The 17397-nt window shown below is 45.5% G+C and overlaps 1 protein-coding gene across 2 annotated transcripts in view; it reads right to left on the reverse strand.

Annotated features, from left to right (window-relative positions):
• Positions 1-2028, reverse strand: part of Zmat3 (zinc finger matrin-type 3) — a 28758-nt gene extending 26730 nt beyond the window's left edge. For both annotated transcript variants that reach the window (XM_059265327.1, XM_059265326.1), the window contains exon 1: positions 1835-2028. The gene's annotated coding sequence lies outside the window, so the exon portion shown is untranslated. The remainder of the gene's footprint in view (positions 1-1834) is intronic.
• Positions 2029-17397: the final 15369 nt, after the last annotated feature.

The following is a 17397-nucleotide window of genomic DNA, read 5'->3' on the forward strand; positions in this document are numbered from 1 at the left end:
CCAGATTCTAATTATCTAAATTAGAAGCCTTATTTCAAAGTCTACACTTTCCTTCACTCTCACTATTGTTAAAACTCTTCTTGGTCAATAGGATGTGGTGTCTTCAGCTGCTGAGGTTTCTGTCTGGAATGAAGATGTGTAGGCTAGGGTGGTAACAGGTTTACTAAAATGACTCAAGGACTGTTTAAAAAGTAAAAGTCTATTTAGCACATTTGGTAAACACACAGTGAGAAAGAGCCACTGACTGGAAAGTCATATAGTTAATAGCAAGATGAATAGATGGTTAGTCGTAGAATTTAACAGTACTTTTCATTAATCGTAATAGCTAGAAAAGGATAATATTCAACTGCCCATATCTCTGGAAACACAAAGAAAAGTGATACAGATTTAGAACATTTAAACAATAAGTTTCTCTGAAACAGTATTATTTCTCCCAAATAAATAAAAGGCATCCAAAAAGCAAAGATGATTATGGATACTGGGGTGGTGGGTAAGGAAACTCAAGGAACAAAACCATCTTTTAAAATAGTTTAACTGCTCAGTCATAACTGACTGTCATTCACTAACTTGTCACACACATTCTGTTTGGTCATCGATGCTGTTAGGTCATGGCGAAAGGACAGAGCAGGGTACCAAACATCCGGATAAAGAAAATCAGCAAAAATACACTGGGAACTGAAGCAGCCTACAGCCAAGACATGCCTGGGCTTGTTTCTTACAAGCTTACTCCCACCTGAGGAAACCCTAGCATGCGCTGTCCCCACTGTGACAAACAGCTTTCCAGCAGAAGCAAGGCCCTCCTCAGGGCAGAGGCACAAAAGGCCTAATTCCAGAGCAAAACATCGGTGGGGGTGGGGTGGGGGTGTTTACAGTGCAAGCTTGCCCATTACTACACTTTATCTTCATAATGTTCAAAGAAAGGGTAGAGACCTCAAAAATATTGCTGCTATATTTAATAATCAACATAAGGTTAACCCCGCTCAAAAAAAAAATCTATAGGCAACAATCACAACAGGTATTACATTTGGGTAATAAATAAAAACAAGGCTTCAGTGAATGCACAAACTCTAAATAGAGAGACCCATAACACTCGGATCCGTTCAAACTGCTGCATTAATTTAAGAGACTAATTTAGAAGCCGATATAAAAATACTTCTCAGATCTTAAAATCCATCCGATTGGACGCGTGCAATGGCATACAAGAAGGATGCACAAGGCTTGATGTCCTAATTTGGAAAGGAGCTAAGAAGACACTAAAGAAAAATCACAGCTCCACCATGTACCGGTTTAAGTAAAATGAATGACAACAGCACACGTTTCCATGGCTGGGCTGGGGCCTACTCCTCTCAGGCTGTAGTGCAAACAGCCCTCCCCTTGGCAGAAACGGACCCAGGGAAAAGAAGAAAATCCAGGAACAGGTTCCCGGCGTCCGCGTAAAGCAGGGAAGGCTCTCCCTGGGTATTCTAGAGAAGAGAAGAGAGAACCTTACTCAGAGGTCACCACAACGCGGCAGGCAGAAAAAGCAGCACCCCCGGAGGCTGTTCTACATCCCAGAAGGAGGCTGAGACCGGGAGGAGGCCGTGGCGACCCGGGCTCTGCTCCTAGGACTCAAAGCTGCGCCCCTGCAGCATCGCCCCCGCCTATGCCATTCCTGGGCTGGGCGCGCACACACGCACTCGGGTCCCGCGCCGATGCCGGCGGGGAGCACCGGGTCGCCGAGGCGGCTGCGCGAACGGCTGCGGGCTCGGGCTCGGTGGCCCGCCGGACGCCGCGGGCGAGGCTGACACGCGCACACGGACGCAGCCGCGCGGACCGACCCGCGCTCCGCACTCACCGGAACCGGCAGGCCGCAGCCGCCGCGCGCCGCTGCCCGCTCCAAGACCACTTTCCGCGCTCGCCGCCGCCGCCCGGCCGCTCGGCTGCTGGAGGTTGACTGTCAAAAGTCGGTCGGAGCGGAGCCACCGGGAAACAGCTGCAGGAAGTGACTGCGGAACCGGGAGGCGGCGGCGGCGGAGGCGGAGGCAGGGCTCCCGGCGGCGCCACTGCGCATGTGCATAGGCAGCGGCGGCTCCCGCAGACCCGGGGCGCGGGGCAGGTGCTGGACGGCGACGCGAGAGCGTACAGTGCCCGGGCACAGATGTCTCCTCTGAGCTGCCCCAGCCTACCCTGAAAGCGATGCGGGCAGAAGGCTGGCACAGCCTAGTAGGAGGGCGGAGGTCCTCATCTGGGACCTCGGAAACTACTCTGCCTGCGCCTCCGCCCAGAGATGTAGGGAAGCAGCGCGGCCCAGGCCTCACAGGGCTGCAGAACCCGCACAGAGGACCTCTGCTCACCTGCACGAGGCTGGGAGAGGATACTGCCCTCCTGACCCTAGCAGCCTCACCTGCAGGACCAGACGGGCAGCAGACGCCTAAGGGACATCTTCAAGAGAGACGCTAAGATGGATTGCAGCCCTAGGGTTCTGCTGGCATAGTACCTTCTAATTCTGCATGTGATTACTTGTATGGTGTCTGGGTTTTTCTCCTTGGACAACATGACACAGATTTTTCCATTTACCATCGGCAGAGTATGGTTTCGCACCATCAAGTACTTTTACACTGTGTGCGGTTATTGTGTAATCATAAACTAAAATGCCAAGAAGGTATGGTAAGATATGCCCTAGTAGCAGGCCGACTTATGCAGGAAATTAAGGCTCTGTGGCTGGAGCATGTGCCATCCAGTACCAATAACAACTCAGTACTTGCTTTGAATATTCGAGGGCTGTTCAGCAGACACACGAAGCTAATGTGCACCAGCCATTGGGAAAAGTAACCTACCATCCAGATGTGTCTAGTGCATGAGCAGTATATGTGAAAATATCAAGCGGCTTCATTGTCTTTAAAATAACAGAGTAGACGACATGCATTTCCTATAAGGCTTCAGCCAGTCCCAGGACTTTACCACTCACACTTGTTAGCTGGGATCATGCCTGGGCCCTGGCTGACCTTTCTCGGCCCTAATCCTCATTTCCACTCATAGGCCCATAGTAGTTACCCGTCCTGTCTTATGATAAAATGGCTAACAAAGACAACTGAAGAAAAGAAAGGTTAGTTTTGGCTCACGGTTTGAGGATGCAGTCCATCACAGCAGGGAAGGCATGAGAGCAAGAGAGGGGCAGCTGGTCATGCCTGTCCACAGTCAGGAAGGGGAGGAGCTGCTCTGCTGCTTCCTGTCTATGGGGTGCCGCCGCCCACATTCAGTTAACCAGATTGGCAGTCTGTGTACTGTCTCCCCCAGGCCCATGATCTCACTTTACCTCTGTGATTTAGTTCAGCCTGTCCTGAGCATCCAATGCCTTTCTCCTCCCTGTCCACTCCTCTCACAAGCTCCCATGGTGTTCTCAATGCTCCACCATGTTGATTCCTCACATTTTTAATTTCTTATATACACCATCAGCCTTAAACTCCTTAGAGTCCAGGAAGAAACAGGTCTTGGGAGTTTTCAGATAGTATTTTATGGTTTTATGCATGTATTTATGTCAGGATAAAAATCTAGAAACTGAATGTAGGGACCTCATCCTCTAGCTCATACATGCACGTACACTCAATACTTTTTTGCTTTGTTTGCTACCCCTGACCTTACACTCACCTCAGACAGCTGAAGCATTTCCTTCCCTGGCCCAGGAAAAAGTAGGCAATCGGAAGATACGTGTTCCACAGACATGTAATTCTCATTGCAGAGACAATGGCCCCATAAATCAGAGCCTTTGTTGAGCATCACTGAATCTAACGAGTTTCAGCACATGCACACACACACACACACACACACACACACACACACACACACACAAAATAGATAGTGAATGTAAAAGAAGCAGTCACAAACTATTCTGTAGGACAAAAGCAAATCTCAATGACGTGTGGCCACAGCCTACTTGTGTGACCGTGCGCTGACGGTGAGCTGGCTGAAGGCACACCTGTATAGGACTTAGACAATTCCTGAAACAAATGAGAGGATCGGAAGCGCTAGTGGAAACCAGTGGAGTCGCTTAAAGCTACATGTCACAGTGTGACACTGATGTGTTATGGTCCATCTACACAGATCCCAATAGCCAAAGCCACTCCTGCCACTAAACCTCAAGCCAGTACGGCCATCTCTGCCTGCATGGGCATTTGGCATGGTGATGGGCGGCAATGGAGATGGATCATTCCAAATGAGAATACAATCTGGGGCCAGCGAGATAAAGTGGGTCTTTGCTTTCCACCAAGCCTGGTGTTGTGAGTTCCATCCCTGGGGTACCCATACAGAAGCCAGGTGCAGTGGCATGCACCAAGCTTGGTGTTGTGAGTTCCATCCCTGGGGGACCCACACAGAAGCCAGGTGCAGTGGCATGCACCAAGCTTGGTGTTGTGAGTTCCATCCCTGGGGGACCCACACAGAAGCCAGGTGCAGTGGCATGCATCTGTAATCCCAGCTCTGTGATGGTGAGATGGGAAGCAGAAACAGCTCTCAAACCAGCTGGGCTGGAGTATGCAGCACAGTAGGAGAAAAGAGAGAGACCCTGCCTCAAAGTGGAAGGTGAGAAATGATTCCCCAAAACTACCCTCTGACCTTCACAGCAGGTCTTTGTTCACTCACACACATAGTAATAGTAATGGTAATAATTGTTTTACAAATGTGGGCAGTCAATCTTGTCACTTAGAGGTGTTATAATTATAAACCCCGAGAAAGATCTCATTTCTACTCCCCTCCCCCAATCAAGAAGTTCCTGAGGTTCTCTGGAAAGAAACTGTGGACACAGAAGTAGTGGAACTGCTAGGCAGACCTGGAGATCTGCACCCGGGGGACACCTGAGCTGGCACAATAGGCAGATGCAAAACGTGGCTGAGGTCCGGAGGTTTCCACTTCAATAAGCCCTCAGAGAAAGCAGCATGGCTCAAGCTTAGTGCTCGGTCATGAAGAACGAAATGTCTCCAAACTTGCTATTTCTTTAGTACCTGCAGCCTTAAAACCCACTCACAGGAGCTGCAAGGGGCGATAGATCACCAATGGCCCTACAGGTCACGGTGGAGAAAGGACAGAGCTGGAGATACAGATCGGTCACCCCAAAGCAGCATGCCAGATGTGAACTTTTGAGGCCAAAGTCGATGGGGTGCAAGATTGTACCTAACACCCCACTAAAATGCCTCCCCTAGCCGCCTGCTTGCCACCTTGCCCTGGCCCCTCTCAAATGGTTCACAAGCCCTCCTCAGAGGAGCAAAAGGAGGTAGGTCCTTTGCACGTGGTTACTCCTGACCCACAACTATCTTGAGAGCAGAAGAGACCTGCAAGGAAGAGAGGCACATGGGGCATTTTCTACAGTAAGGGTTTCTCCATGAGAAAAGGGCTCTCGGCATTAAGACCCATTTCATTTTTTTCTTTGAGATGTGGTTGTGCTATCATCCAACTGGCCTGAGCCTTCTGAGTGCTGGAATTATAGACATGCACCACCATGTCCAATTCAGATATCAAGAAGGTGAAGGAGAAAAGGAGGAAAAATCATTTCACATACTTGAATTTTGTTAGCTGATACTGCACAACCAGCCTATTTCATGGCCACAGTTAACTGAGTAACAAATATCATTCAACTAATGCAGAATGAACGAGGAATTGCTCTACCTCTACTATTTAATAGGATTGCAATGTCTGACAATTGCACTTGACAAAAAGTTCTCTCCTAATGTAACTATTATATAGGAAACAATTTGTCAGGAGAAAACTCCCATCTTAAAACAAAGATAAAGGATCTGGAGAGACGACTCAGCATTAAGAGCACTTGCTGCTTCTGCAGAGGACCAGGGTCCAGTTCCCATTACCCACCTGCTGGTGCCCAATCATCTGTATTTCCAGTTCCAGAGGATCCAGTGCCCTATTCTGGCTCCTTAGGAACCAAGCATGCATGTGATACACCTATATATGTGCAGGTAAAGCACACATACACATAAAATAATTTTTAAAGAATGAAAAAGTGGGGAAGTAGCATAGGCAATCAAGGTCATTATCATCTACATGGCCAGTTCAAGGCCAGCCTGGGCTATGCGAGACTTGACCTCAAAATATAACAAAGAGAGAATTATTTTCATTATACTAAATAATACACAGCAAAAATCTACTGTGTTGGATTGTTTACCAATAATATAATTCTAACATACTTTGGATGGCTTGGCTTGAACTTTTACGGTGTCCATACGAGGAATCTTCATGTGGACCCATAATCAGAAGAGAAGAGACATTTTATCATCTCCAAGGATTGGTGCATATGTCAGGTCAGATCCCTGTCTTGTGTGGAAATTTGCATGGAGTTTGAGACACCATGAACCTTCACTTTCATACTCAGGGCACAATGCACAATGCCTTTCAATGTTACTTTCTGACTGTCAGCATCAGAGAAAGACTCCCAAAATACTTTTGCTGCTCTTAGGCACACTTCTTCTTTTACAATAACAGCAACATGATATACCAAAAGTTTCAATTCAAGCAAAACAGTCTCTCAAGTGTCTTCATAACATTTTCCCCAAGGGAAAAGAAAAAAATGTGGGGCCATAGTGGGAGGATGTCGACAGCAGCGGTATAACTTCCCCCTTCCTTTCACTCCTCTAATTAAAAGCTGCATCATGTAGGTAGCAAAGCCAAAGCCTGTAGCCAACGACCATACTGATATATCCTCCCAGCCTCAGAATATAGTTGAGGATGGAGACAAATCAATCAAAGCTAAAGACTGTGTGGCGTGGTCAGGCTGAGACTGAAGGAGCTGACAGATTTGTACAGAAGAGACACAGTGGATGAGCGTGCCCTGTCCAAAAACTAACTAGCCCAGATTTGCTCTCCAAACTGTAGAGAAAATGATGGAGCTGGAATCCAAATGTATAGGTTAGAAGAAAAGAAAAAGATTGAGAGCAGAAGGGGAAGAGGAGCCAAGATCTCTGATAGTGGTAACCACCACTGTGAACACTACAGGAAAACAGAAGAGGGAAAAGTAAAAAGGCTCCCACCAACACACCCTGTAGTGTCAGTTGTGAAGATTCATACAAGGAATGTAGCCACGCATAGTGGCACACACTTTTAATCCCAGCATTTAGGAGACAGGGGCCTCCTAGTGAGTTTAAGGCTGGCCTGGTCAACATAATGAGTTCCAAAACAGCCAGAGCTATGTAGAGAGATCCTGTCTCAGATAGATAGATAGATAGATAGATAGATAGATAGATAGATAGATAGATAGATAGATAGATAGATAGACAGATAGAAGATAAATGATAGGTGGATGGATGGATGGAGATAGACAGATAGATAGATAGATAGATAGATAGATAGATAGATAGATAGATAGATAGACAGACAGATCAGAAGACAGATAAGATAGAAGTCAGGAAGTCAGGACTAGGGAGATGGCTCAGGGAGTAAAGTACCTGCTGCACAAGCATAAAGTAGTGAGTTCAAACGCCAGCACCTCCAAAAAATCAAGTCTAGTGGAGCATACTTGCCATGCCTGCAGTAGAGAAGTAGAGCCAGGGAGATCTGTGGGGCTCTCTAGCCATTCAGCCCGGATGAATCAATGAGCCCTAGGTCCCAGTGGCTGAGGAACGACATTGAGGGTTGACTTCCGGTCTCCACATTCATTTGCATGCACGTACAAGAAATGCAGAGAGAATAGATATGCTATTTATGGTGCCTAGAGAGATGGCTGCTCTTCCAGAGAACCTGGGTTCGATTGCCAACACCCACATGGCAGCTCAGACCTATCTTTAACTTCATTTCCAGGGGATCTTCTGGCCTCTGTGGGGCACCAGGCACATATATGGTGCATAGACATACATGTGGGCAAAACACCCAAACACACAAAGTAATAACTTTTTTTAAATGTTGAAGAAATACTGTGTATGGGCCTATACTCAGCAAAATCCAGATTGTGGGACAATGACCTAGTTTTCTCACTAATTTACATAGAAAAGGAGGGACAGAGACTGAGGAAAATGAGATTTTTTTTTAATCTTAAAAATGATTTTAAAGACTGACAAAACTAAATTAATTATAAAGTGTAAACATACAGACCTATTTGACATGTTATAATGAAAAGCAAAGGTGCATTACCACAGAAATGGAGACAGGGGTCACTTCCAGGCGTACAGTAAGGGGATGATTGAGACAGGGGGTAAGGGGGGCTTCTGACACAGGTTGTAATCAAGAAATCCAACTAGCATTCTGAAGGTACCCACCTTATCTTAGAACACAGTATATATCCCAAGCTGATGTTGAAACTCTGCTGCTGCTGTGAGAGTGTTGGGGCAGAACTTGAAAAGGCTGACTAGTTCCTGAAGAGGGACAAAGGCAGTTCTTGCAGGGCTGGCTCAGTTACCAGTGGAGCAGGTTGTCATGAAACAAGCCCCGCCCTGTCGGGTTTCCCTTCTGCCCTGTTCACTCTCCCTTCCGCTCCACCACATCGTGATGCAGCACACGGCTCTCACCAGGGAGAGCCCCCTGATCTCGGCTGCCAGCCTCCAGAAGCATGAGTTAAATAAACTTCTTTCCTTTCTAAATTATTGGGCACTCTGCTATAGGACCAGAAAACAGACTAAGACACCATTCCATATAGTATATGTAAAGTCTTATAAAAGCAGGAAAGCAGCCAGTTTGTTTTCAATGCAGAAAATGCAAAAGTATATAAAGCAGTCTATTTAATAGACAAAAAACAGGTTTCATTTTTATTATACATTCATACACACAGAGAGACAGACAGACAGACAGACAGACAGACAGACAGACATGGGGGTGAGAATCTGCCAACTGATAATCTTCCCAAATATGCCTAAGTCCTGAAAGCCTCAGGCTTTTAGCTTCACCCTAAAGATTCACCTTACTAAAACAACTTATAGACAAAGCCCTTTGGAGGTGGAGGCAGGAGTTCAGGTCATCATCACCTACACAGTGAGTTGCAAGCCACCCTGGGCTACATGAGAGTCTCAAAAACAAAAACAAAACAATTCAGCGTGTGGTCCAAAGTGATGACTGAGGCTGACATGGGTGTATTCCAATCTTAACTACTAATATTAACTCTCAGGCCATATATTACATGTCACACAGTAAGTATGTCTATATGAATATATGTATACATGTTCATTACAGAATGACTGTTAAAGAGGCTGTGATTGAACTCAAGGAGTCCCAGGAGGTCTAGCCCAAAGGCAGAGGGCTGATAAGGAGTGGAGCAGATCTCTGTAAAAATCAGAAAGCGAATCTGCTGGAGTTCTGCTATAGAATTAAGGCTGCAGGATCCAGTTAAGCTGCAGAAGTGAGGTGTGAATCCCTAGAGGCCATACAGATGAAGGGCAGGACGAATAGGGGTCACACAGATGAACAGACAGACAGACAGACAGGTGGCAACCGGAGTCAGCCAAGTCCACTGAGGTCACCAAATAGAGCTGAACCACTTGTACAGCGGGAGCCCTCCACCTGTCAGTCCATTACCACTGCAGTGGGAGTTGTCCTACTCATCAGGAGGTTTGTTGAGGGAGTTGCACCGTTTCTCAGGTTCGTGTGCTCTACAAGTGCTCAGGCCTGGTTTCCCTGGTGCAATTTCGATGCCCAATGCACATATGTGATCCTGTTCAAGCCTGGTGAGTTTGTACGGTGGCACACTTACCACTTGTAGGTATCAGTTATCTATCCAGTCTGTACTTCATGGATAGACAGACAGATGGTGGCGTTTGCATGCACGGTGAGGTGCAAAGTCATCCCGCTTCTATGTCTGCTCTCAAAACAGTGTCAAAAGCTGCTTGTAAGACGGGATCTCTCAGGGCAAGGCAAAGCCCCAAGGTGCTGCTTTTGTTGTTGTTTGTGTTTTGAGACAGGGTCGCTCTGTAGTCTTAGCTGGTCTGGAATTCACAATATAAACCGGGCTGTCCTCAAATTCACAGGGATCTGCCTGCACCTGCTTCCAGGGTGCTGGGATTAGAGTGCACTGCCACACTCAGCAGAAAGCTACTATGTCACAGTATGGAGTGAGTCCAGGCAGTACTCAGCTTGACCTCAAGACCATAATTATAAGCTTTTGCTTATCCTGTCCTTAACTCCGGTGACCTTTATTGTTGGTTGTTTTCAGTCTTTTGGGGGATCTTTTTACTCTTTTGGAGGGGCCTGATATCCATCTCTCAAATAAATCACACAGGGAGGCTTATTCTTAATTATAAATGCCTGGCCTTAGCTTGGCTTGTTTCTTTCAGGTTTTCTTAACTTTAAATTATCCCGTCTACCTTTTGTCTCTGGGCTTTTTCCTTTTCTTACTTTCACTCTTACTATATCTTACTCCCACTCTTACTCCGTGGCTGGCTGTGTGGCTGTGTGGCTGGCCCCTAGTGTCCTCTCTCCTTTTCTTACTCCTCCTCCATTCCCAAATTTCTTCTCTCTGGCCGCCAGCCCTGCCTATCCTTTTCCCTGCCTCTCTTTTGGCTGTTTTGTTTGTTAGACCAATGAGGTGTTTTAGACAGGCACAGTAACACAGCATCACAGAGTTAAACAAATGCAACATAAAGGAATACAACACATCTTTACATCATTAAACAAATGTTCCAGAGCATAAACAAATGTAACACACCTCAAAATAATATTCTACAACAGACCTTGGTCATGACCTTGACCTAGCTCCTTCCAGTGTGTGATCTTTCTTCCCTTGTCATTTTCAGTCATGCTCCAGATAAGTTAGTCTGTAATTTGACTTTAATTACTGGCCCAACAGCCAGGAAAGGAACAAAAGACAGATCCTGAGGGGTCTTCTTTTGTCCACATGGATGTGACCTCTGCAGAGCCCTTCCATGTAGGAACAGGTTACAAGAGCAGGAGCCTAGAGACAAGTCTGGACCCAAATTCCTTCGGCTATCCATAGAATTTCTCATCCACGTGTGAGAACTTCACTTTCCCACCCAAAACCCCATTGCTGGCAGGGCTTCCTGCCTGAGATGAGCATGCAATTATCTTTGAAATTTGGTGACTCTAAGCCCTGAGTATGACTTTCAATTATTTCTGTTCTCCCACTGTGGCAATAAAGGCTTTTGTAGTTACCAAAAAGACCCTATCAAAGTCACTCTTTACACACCTGCCTGAAACACTCACTAAGTAGCCGTCTGTACTGTCGCCAAAGCACTGAGCAACTGCTGGTCAGTTTCACATCCCTATGTGTACTGTCTTCCTGCTCCACCCATGTACTTTGCAAAAGCATGAATTACTATGCCAGCCAAAAGGTTCTCCTCCGCCAGAATACTCTTCTAAATCACCGTTGTCTTCAGTTTTTAGTTTTTTGTTTGTTTGGTTGGTTGATTTTTTGTTTTTCAAGACAGGGTTTCTCTGTGTAACAGCTCTGACTGTCCTGGAACTCACTCTGTAGACCAGGCTGGCCTCGAACTCACAGAGATCCACCTGCCTCCGCCTCCAGAGTGCTGGGATTAAAGGTGTGCGCCACCACTGCCGGGCCATTGTCTTGAGTTTTGTTTGTTTGTTTGTTTTTGTTTTTCCTGTTGATGTGACAAATTACCAAGACAAAAGCAAGTTAAAGGAGAAAGGAATTGTTTTTGTTCACAGTTCAGGGCAAGCCATGAGGCTTGGATGTCAAGGCTACAGCAAGAGTTTGAAGAAGCTTATCACATAATTCCCACGATCATGAAATGGAAGCAAATGGATTTCTGCTGCTCCTTAGGTCCTAACTTCAGTCCATCATCCCAACCAGGGAATGAGTCCACTCACCATTAAGATGTGTCTTGCTGTACTAGCTAGTTTTATGTCAACTTGACACAAGCTAAAGTAATCCAAGAGGAGGAACCTCCACTGAGAAAATGTTTCCACAACATTGGGCTGTAGGAAAGCCTGTAGGGCATTTTCTTATTAGTGATTGATGGGGGAGGGTCCAGCCCATTATGGACAGTGTCATTCCTGGGCTGGTGGTCCTGGATTCTATAAGAAGCAAGCTGAGGAACCCATGGTGAACAAGTCAATAAGCAGCATCCCTCCATGGCTTCTGCATCAGCTCCTGCCTCCAGGTTCCTGCCCTGTTTGAGTTCCTGCCCTGATTTCTTTCAATAATGGACTATGATGCAGAAGCCAAAGTAGCCTTTTCTCCCCAATTTGCTTTGATCATAGTGGGTTTTGTTGTTGTTGTTGTTGTTGTTGTTGGGTTTTGTTTTTGTTTTGTTTTTTGTTTGTTTGGGTTTTTGTTGTTGCTGTTGTTGTTGCTGTTTCAAGATAGGGTTTCGCTGTGTAGCTTTGTGCCTTTCCTGGAACTCACGCTGTAGCCCAGGCTGGCCTCGAACTCACAGAGATCTTCCTGCCTCTGCCTCCCAAGTGCTGGGATTAAAGGTGTGCGCCACCACCACACAACTAATCATAGTGTTTTATCATGGCAATAGTAGCCCTAATTAAGACATGCATCAATCTCAACACTCGAAAGGCAGTGGCAGGCATATATCTATGAGTTCCAGGCCAGCTGGGGCTACATAGTGAGACCATATCTGTCTTAAATAGGGTTTCTATTGTCATGAAAAGACACCATGACCACAGCAACTCTTATAAAGGAAACATTTCATTGTGGTGGCAGCTTACAATTCAGAGGTTCAGTCTATTATCATCCTTGGAGGGAGCATGGTGGTGTGTAGGCAGACATGGTGCTGGAATCTAACATCTTACAGGCAACAGGAAGTCGACTAAGACACTGGGTGACATCCTGAGCATAGGAAACCTCAAAGCCCGCCCCCACAGTGACACACTTCCTCCAACAAGGCCAAACCCGCACCAACAAAGCCACATCTCCTAATAGTGCCAATCCTGATGAGATTATGGGGGCCAATTATACTCAAACTACCACACTATCTAAAAAAAAGTGTTCCCACATCAATTTCAATTAATTCAATCTAGATAATACCCACAAGTTAGCCGGAAGGTTCACCTCCCACTAATTCTAGATTCTGTCAAGTTGACAATACACACTGACCCTCACATCACTATTATAAATTTCATCTGTTTGTCAACTTGTTTCAGAAACTCTGTGTATCACTCTTCACCTGGGGTTGGGCTTGCAAGTGTGTGTGTGTGTGTGTGTGTGTGTGTGTGTGTGTGTGTGTGTGTGTTGTTGGGGATCAAACCCAGAGCCCTGTACATGTTACATCATGGATACCTTCTGTTTAAATTACATTTATTGTGTGTGTGTGTGTGTGTGTGTGTGTGCGCGCGCGCGTGCGCACATGCATTCATATGTGGAGGAAACTTTCAGGAGTTGGGTCTCTCCCTCCAACATATAGGTCCTAGAGCTCAAACTCAGGTGTCAGGCTTGGTGGCAAGGGCCTTTACCTGCTGAGCCACCCTGTGGACCCACCATCCAATCTTTAATGCTGTTGTCTGCTTCAGGTGCTGAATAAGCAGTCATTCAACGTGACATCAGGGTTACTAAGGAGTTGTACGTCAAAATAGAGGATGAAGCAGTCCTGGACAGAAGAGCTGCCAGATATCAGGAGAAATCCTACTGCCATAGCAAACCGCACTGGGCTCCAGAACAGGAACACGATTCTACTGTGTATGTTGGCTGCAATATGGAAACAGTATTGAAAATCATTTACCACCAGAGAAAAGATGAGTCTGATGGTAAATGAGCAGGATACTATTGCAACAAAGTATCAATTTTGCAAACTGTACACACATTGCTACTCTCAAACTTGGTTGCAATTGTATCAGTTTTCTCGACTAACAGTACTTCAGAAATCTCTGATTCTCCTAAACATGTAGACAGAGGTAACAAAAAAAAATCTGAATCTGAACCTGAAATGTCCTCCAAGCTCATGTTTTGAATGTTCTATCCCTAGATTATGACAATATCTTCTAAATTCAGCAAACGTCAGGATACGGAGCCTCGCTGGCAGAAGTGGGTCACTGGGGGCTGGATCTTTGAAGGACCTACTTCATGCCTTTCTCTCCATCTCCTGGTCTGCAGTGATGTGGATGGTCTGACACATAGTGGGAGCACTGCTGTGAGATGAGCTGCTGGCTCCACAACTCCTGCACCCTAAGTGACTCAACACTGAAGATGGACTCCAAAACAGATCTCGCCTCCCTTAAGTTAACTATAGCACACCAAAGTATGTGTCACAGTCACACAAAAGGATGCAGTATGTTTAGATTTGTTTGTTCGTTTTTACCATACACTGTAAGTTATGGAGTAAAATCAGAGAGAGAGAGAGCCTTCAGATAGATAAGCTACAAGGATAAGATGCAAGCACAAATTTCAGACTGCCACTATATACTCTGAAAACAGGTCACCAGGACATAGGAGGCTGGTGGTTCCCCTAATTTAGGTCAGTACGTGCAGCTTTAATGATCTTATTTCATGGGTATTCTGAGTGTGTGTTCAGCACAGGTGTGCCACCATGCCCGTGTGGAGGTCAGAGAGTAACTATTGAGAGTCAGTGCTCTCCATCTGCAGTAGGTTTGGGGACTGAATCCAGGTCATCAGGCTTATGTGGCAAGCACTTGAGTTCACTTTCCCCCCATAGAACCATCTTGCCAGTCCTAGATCAGTAATCTGATTTTATAATCTAATAACTTAGCAAAAATTGTTTTTAGTGAAACAAGTGCCACTTCACTCTTTTGTTTGTTTGTTTGTTTTTGTTTTCAAGATGGGGTTTCTCTGTGTAGCTCTGGCTGTCCTGGAACTCCCTCTGTAGATCAAAATGGTCTCAAACTCACAGTGATCTGCCTGCCTCTGCTTCCCAAGCACTGGGATTAAAGGCATGTGACACCACCACCCAGCTATTTTATCGTGTTTTTTGTTTTTTTGTTTTTAAGCACATGTAAGTTGAAAGGTCTAAAATCATCCATTATTCCTGGGATCAATTTTCTTGTCTTTCCTTTTGTTTTTGTTTTGAGACAGGGGTCATATATCCCAGGCTAGACTTGAACTCTTGTGAGTAGCAGACCTCTTGCTCCTGTCTCCTGAGTGCTTTCCAGGGATGTGCCACCACGTCCACTTTACCCAAGGTCCCAGGCTGGAATCCATTTTCTTCATTTAACCCTCCAATTTCATTTTTTATTGAACATTACTATTTTCAGGGAAAATGCAACTGTTAAACAATCGAAGTAGAATGACAAAAAAGTTAAATGAGGTGTTCTTAGTAAGTGATGCAGTCATATGTAACAAACTCAGTAGGTGAGCACCACAAAAGTTTACTTTTGTTTTTTGTTTTTGTTACCGCTCTATTTGACACAAGCTCACATATCTTGCTGAAGATATGTGAAAATAAACAAGACTTCACAAATATTCCTCTAATTCAAAGTATTAAATAAACATGGAAAGCTATATCAACAATGTTTGTCTTCAACATGTTTTAGGTAGATAATAGGTAGGTAAGTAGGTGGATAGGTAGGTAGATAGATAGATAGATAGATAGATAGATAGATAGATAGATGATAGATGGATGAGATGGATGGTAGGTGAATATATAAGAGACAAACAGTGTGTGTGTGTGTGTGTGTGTGTGTGTGTGTGTGTGTGTGTGTGTGTGTGTGTTTTCAGAGACAGAATATCAGAATCTCATTTGACTAGGCTATCTTAAATTTTTCTATGTAGCCCAGGCTGGCCTTGAAGTTCGAATCCTCTGCTTCCACCTCCCAAGTGCTAGGATTACTACTAGCATGTGCTACCTTAGCAGCTTCAACTTTAAATTTGAGTTCATGTGCTCAGTATGTGAAATTTGTTCTTCAGAAGTACAGTTAAGGAAGGTTCACTGTCAGCTTGGCTCTGAAGCCAATTTTAAAAGTTGCTTTACTGCATTAGTTTTCTTTATGTCCATCCTTCACCCTTTCTTCCTCTCTTACTTCTCTTCCCTCCCTCCTTTTCTTCCTCTACAACCTCATTCTCTCCTCCTTGAAAATTCATGGTGACTTATCCTCATGATTCAGGGTGTTCTGCACAGTGGCCCAGTGTTTGTGGCCATAAATCACAGCACAGTTTAAAGCCATGCTCATCCTCAATGAGGCTGAAGCTGACAGAGACACCAGTGGCCAAGGTGCAAGCCGCTCTTCAAATGTCATGTGTTCCCCCACATCTCCATACGTGAATGAGGCTAGATAGACCCGCATAATAGTCTTCACAGAACTGAGAGAACAACCCACACAGTTTTTTTAATTTGATTTTATATGTATGGGTGGGTGCATGTCTGCACCATGTGTGTACCTGGTGCCCAAGGAGGCCAGGAGAGGAACTGGAGTTACACATGGTTTGAAGGAAGTTCTGACATCAACACTAGATTTTTTAATTATTAGGTGTTTATCCTGCAAGTATTTCTGTACACCACCTGTGTGCAGTGCTTCCAGAGGCCAGAAGAGGGCATCAGATCTCCTGGAGATACTGGAATTGAAACCAGGTTCTCTAGAAAACTGCCAGGTTCTTAACCCTGAGCCACCTCTCCAGCCTCAATCATCAGAATTTTAAAGACGAAGTGAAACTGTTTTGCGTGTAAAATAAGCACTGAGCGCTCCTTCTGGGCTGGGCTTCTCAGAGGGAGCTCAAAGAGACATGGAGTAAGAGCTGGAGTGTACTGTTAAAATATTTAATCATTGTTCTTTTTCCAACCCATTTGTGTCCTTAAAATCCCTAATGTAGGTGTGAGTGAGTCAACCCTAAGGGCATGAAAGTACCTTACTCATTGCTGCATAGGGTGAACTAGCCAGGGTGATGCTAGAGTGCTCACTCTGGTGGTGGTGGTGGTGGTGGTGGTGGTGGTGGTGGTGGTGGTGAGCTGGTGGGCTGACTGACCCTGCAACTACCCAGGCCCAGAACCAGGGTTATGAATTGGCTCACCCCAACATCCACCCCATCTATGATCTGCTGGAACACAAGAAGGAGCTGGTCCTGCAGACCCAAAGCTGCAGGATCTCCACAACACAGGGCAGCAACACGATATCCAAGAGGAGTCCCAATGAGGGCCCAGCACCCATAGGGTGATAGAAACCAGAGACCTTAAGCCAGACCAATGACTCTTTGCAATGCACACTTGCAAGTAAAGATAAATGGACAAAAGGATACAGTCTGTCACGTTACACATTACAACTTTCATGACAAGATTTTTCTTTTCTTTTTTCTTCTCTTAAATTTTATTTCATTTTATTTTGGCAGGAAGTGTGCAAGGGCAAAGGATAGATACAAAGGGACGGAGTGATGAATGGGATGGAGATGCACGATGTGAAAGACACAAAGAATAATAAAAAGGAGGTTTAAAAACATCCCTAACTTGCACATCAGAAGCCCTTTAGGCAGGCAGTGTGGCCCCTGCTGTAAGGGGATGTGGCGGCAGTCACACGGAGGCTGCTCTGAGCCTCACTTTCTCAAGTGTCACGCTTAAGTGTGCTGGG

Source organism: Peromyscus eremicus, chromosome 6 (assembly GCF_949786415.1).
Source record: "Peromyscus eremicus chromosome 6, PerEre_H2_v1, whole genome shotgun sequence".
In the NCBI taxonomy this organism is placed as follows: domain Eukaryota; kingdom Metazoa; phylum Chordata; class Mammalia; order Rodentia; family Cricetidae; genus Peromyscus; species Peromyscus eremicus.